This window comes from Camelus bactrianus, chromosome 2, assembly GCF_048773025.1.
Source record: "Camelus bactrianus isolate YW-2024 breed Bactrian camel chromosome 2, ASM4877302v1, whole genome shotgun sequence".
NCBI lineage: Eukaryota > Metazoa > Chordata > Mammalia > Artiodactyla > Camelidae > Camelus > Camelus bactrianus.
The window spans coordinates 24,864,100-24,869,338 of record NC_133540.1 but is presented as its reverse complement, the minus strand read 5'-3'; positions in this window follow the sequence as shown (position 1 = coordinate 24,869,338).

The window sequence follows — 5,239 nt, the reverse complement described above, 5'->3', positions numbered from 1 at the left end:
CAGTATCTACTTTACACGACGTTTTATTGTATACCTTGAAGACCCAGTGATTTCATTCCAGAGTGAATACCCGAAAAAATGACATACAAGAATGTTTGTAGCAACACCGTAAAAGTCGAAAAATGCGAACAATCCAAATAATCGTATAAGATGGAATGGATAAAAATAATACATCTGAATGTTACCCAGCACTGAAAATAAATAAATCACTGCTACATATGTCAGAAGAATCTCAAAACTTGGTGTTGAGTAAAAGAAGACAAACACAAAAGAGAATGTGCTATATGATGCCCTTCCGTAATCTAATGCGTTAGAAGTCAGTTTCCTTGTTGGGAAGAGTGACCGATAGGGGCATGAAGGGATTTGTGCTGATGATCTTGTAGCTTCAGGTGTTGGTTACCTGGTATGTCCACTTCATGAAAATTAGCTGAGTTTTACACTTACATTTATGTACTAGCCTCTGTTATACTTCAACAAAAAGGTTATTTTTAAAAATTCTGCTTCTATAGTAAGTGAAAAAACGAAAATTCTGGTTTTAAAACAAAGGAAATAAAACATTGGAAATGTGAAGAGAAGACAACCATTTTCTATTATGATTTTTATCTGTAAAATCCAAAAACAATCAACTAAAGCAAATTATTCAAATTATTTTAAGAATTTAATAATGTGTCCAGGTAAAAATAAACACACACACATCAAACATGATTAATAGGACCCAAAATATGAAGGGAGTTTTTATTTTTACTTAGAGAAATAAAAGAATGCATACTATATTTCTGGATACAAATACTATATGTAATAAAATATCAGTTATCCTAAGTTACTGTGTAGGCTTAATGCAAGACCAATCAATCAAAAATAGATACATAAATAGATAAATATACAGACATGGACATAACTATGGACATAGATATATTCAGATAAAGATATAACCATGATATAATTTAGTTGTTCAAAGAAAAGCCAGTAACATCAGGTTATTATATTTATAATATTTATAAAATTAAAAGATATTTTAACAATATTTCAAGCCTAAAAAAATCTAAATATAATGATTTAATATATGATAAAATATCTGCAAAAATCAATAGAAATTTTTTTTGAGATAACCAGATAGAAGTTTGGGGGATTTTTTTTCTATAACATATGGCATAAAGCAAAATGCAATTCCTCTCTGACCACAAAATCTTAACTTTCCACACTTCCCACTCCTGCTATAAAATGTGCCCTTTAACCTCTTTACAACCCCTAGTCTCCGCAGTCTACACACTGACATGGTTTCATTGGCCTCCCTGTGCATTTGAGGGCAACAGTTTCAAGAGCGCCCACTCTAACAATGCAGGGTAATTCCTATCCTGCCCATTGCCAGTCTTGATTAATTGCAGCTACCAGTTTATTCCAAATGAGAGATCACGTGTACAAGCACTTTATAAGCTTTAGACCGCTATGTAGATGCTACCTGTTAATACCATTTCTCAATCACGGTTCCAGGCTCCTAAGCGCTGCTGGAGAAGCTAACCGACCGGAACTACAAAACCATGATCTCCAAGGTCAGAGGAACAGCACTGCTACCCAGGAATCAGTCCATCCGTTGTGGTGCAATGCTCTACATCATTTTCCCACAATGGTTTTTACAAGTCTTTCCCGCTGTCTTTATACACCCAATCCCATCCAATATCTTTTATTCTTTTTATTCTAGGCAGAATACTGTGTTTCCTATTTGGCCAAGAAAATTGCAACCATCTGAAACAAGCTCCCTCAACTTGTGTATCTCTCGCTGTATCTGTAAACTCTCACTGGACATCTGCAGTCCTCTCCTTGTTCTTTTTGATGCCTAAGGGTGCGGGGAAAGGCGTCTTTTCTTTGCCAAAGTTCATCCACTCATTTTAATCTCATGCTCTACGACATCCCTTGGGACTTTTTTTCAGCTCTTTCCCCCTTTGTCTCATACAATTTCAGCATCTTCTTCACTATAATTTATCTCCTTATGCTGACGCCCTTCTCCCTTCACCTTAGAAATGACCTTTCTTGATCATCAAACTTCTCGAAATAGTCGTCTCTTCTTAACCTTGATTCATATCCTCACAGTGTTAATAGTTTACAACACGGCTTCTGCTGCCACTAACTTATTGAAATCATGGGTGAATCCTAAGCACCAAATCTAACTACGATTTCTCACCGCTCATCTTCCTTTACATCTCAGCAACAAGTTGTTTTCCTTGTTTCCCGGAATACAGTGCCTTCCTCATTCCCACGAACGATACTTCTGGATGCTCTTCTCTGCTTCATTCTCTCCTTCATTTCCTCCACATGCCAGTGTTTTCCCCAAGCCTGCATTTCTCTCACTCAGAGATTGCAACTCACTCTCTGTTTCAAAGATAATTTGTGTTCCTCTTTATCAAAAGCTACTGTCCCCATATTCCCAAATTCCTTAAAACCTCTATATATCTCATCCTGAAATCTCAAACCCAATATAGACAAAACCATCTCTCTTTAATCTATATCAGATTAACCTCAAAGCACATTTTTCTCCCCCCTGAAATATTTGCTAACTGAAGTATTTGTCCATACACTTGATCAAGACACTCACTTGTCCTCTATTTCCCTTCTGACTGAGTAGCACAGGACCCCTCTCATTAACCAGACACATCGGCAATTGGCCTCCTTTCCTGCATTGTCTTTGCTCACTCCTGTCAGCCCCTGATCTCCACACCACCTCCTTTATTTTCTAGTATTTTGATCTACTAATATTTTTCTTTTACTAAAACTAATATACATAAAATTTTGAAAAGTATAAAAACATTTAAAAATAAACTTGCCTGAAATCTTAGCATCTAGAACTTTGCTCACATATATATTTATATTTTATTATATTTATACATATATATGATTCTGATCTGTTTTCTATATAAGTATAGTACAATATCAGATTCTACCACTTACCAGTGATATGATCTTGGGCAAGTAACTTACTCTCACTAGGCTCAATTTCTTCAATTATAAAATAGAAAAAACTGTATCTGTGTTATAGATTTATTGCACAGATTTTTAAAATATTCAAACTAGCTGTCATACAGTAAACATGGAGCATATGGTAGCTTTTTTTTTCACATTGAACATTTTGGTCTTAAATATTCTTCAAAATATTACTTTTAACTGCTCTATAGTATTCCACTGCATGAATGATTTTTTAAAAAATTTACTGTATTCCCTATTACTGGACATTTAGTTTGTTTCCAATTTTTCATAATTATAAATAACACTGAATTTAACATCTTTGGGCAGGTTTAACAGTCATAATGGCCAGCATTTATGTACTGCTTACCATTTGCTGGGAGCTATGCTAAGTCCATGCATTACCACATTGAACTCTCACTATAGTTAGCACCATTCTATACATGAGTGAAGTACAACTTAGAGAGGTTAAGTAACTTGCCTAATATCAACTGGTAAATGGAGGAGGCAGGGTTTGAACTTGACTACTCTGACTACCAAGTTTATGCTGATAGCCATTTCACTGCACTGCCTTCTCAGATTACTGGCAAGCGTATCTTCCTGAAACAGGAATTCTAGAATGAAAAGCATTAACATTCAATAAACGTGATGAAATGTTACTTTTAAAATGCTGTACCAAGTTATACCCCCACCGGTAGCCAAATATGATACAACATGTTACTCAGTGAAGCCACGCTACTGTGTCATTAGAGCTGGTGAGGTTAGCATCTGTTTCTTCAAGGCTTAACACTATGTTGTCTAGAGAATTTAGCTTTGTTCAGTGGTCATTACTATGTACGATGATCTGATATGCTGATAATAAACAGGGAATAATTGTGTGCTCCAGTGGACTCCTCCCATATAACTCTGGGTTTGAAAGAGCGGACCATTAGAAGGCAGCAAGAGCACAGTATTCACTGGGTTCTGCACGTCCATTGGGTGTGTGCAGACCTGGTTGCCACCATGGCAGCTGGAACAAAGCCAGCAGCCAAAGGCTCCAGAGACGGAGGGGGCCAAAGGCTGCAAAGGAGCACTGATGCAATCCCCTCCTGGTGCCTGACCATCCTTGATAACTAGGATCTGGACTCTGGAGTGAGATTAGGCAAGCAAACCTATCGTGTAGAGAATGCAGTTTGAACCAGGCTTGTTCTATTTCTGTTACACAAGAAAGCTTATCATGAAAAAAGAGTTACCTATCCCTTGCTGGGTGGGCCATCCATCTCTTGTGCGGCAATATATTTAATATTCTAAATGCAGAATCTCAGAAATACAGAATCCAACTCTTTAGCACTAAAAGAAATGGCTAATGACTCCCAGGTTTACTTTCAGAGCCAAAACCTGAAACCCAGAAAATTTATGTACAGTTTGTGAAAAGTCACAGCTACTAGACAGAGAATCAGGGCCACAGCTGCCGTAGGGCTTCTGAGTGAGCCTCTGCCCAGGGCTTTACGACACACGTCCCCTCATCTCAGCAGTCCTCCTTCAGCCTCCCTGGGGATGGCTGCGAGACAGGTTGCCGGGGTACCGGTCCCAAAACACCACAGCCACACAGACACCCCTAACCTCCAGACGTGCCCTGACAATCAAGGCCTCAACCCTTAAAACGCAAAAGTCGTCCATTCGTAGGGAACACTGGTAGCATCTGAGATTTACCGTAGCTTTTTGGACAGAGTGTCAGAGGTCTCAGTGGCACCAGGGAGGACGTGCCTTGCCACAATGCAGCAACACCAGGGTGTGTGGTGCTCACGCCCAGTCAGTGTGAGACGGTCCCTGACAAGACTCAGCAGCAGGGTGGGCTTCCAGTCTCTCCAGTGGTCTTTCTTCCCAGAGAAAATGGCAAAAGAAAGTTCATCCGTGGACAGGCGTCACCCACCCCGGAGTACTGATGCTTTTCCTGGGAGTCTGGAAGGTGGTCCTCAAGCTCAACTTAGGTTCTAAGAACCACGGTCCCCAAACAGGCCCTGACCAGATGGTGGGCTTTATCCTAAATTTGGGAAACGGAATGAGAGGCTTTCTTTCTCAGAGACTTTGAAGTCATCACTATCCATCGTGGTCTGTGTGCTCACACTATCTGTCTAAAATGACGCTTCTAAACAGCAGCCCTGAAATTATTCATTTATCAAATACGAAAAGAATGCACATTTGTCATAAAGCTCTGATTGCGCCAAGCACCGGAATACGCAAAGCACGCAGCGCCGACCATCTCCTTCCGTTCACGGGTACAAGAATAGGGAGCAAGGCAGTC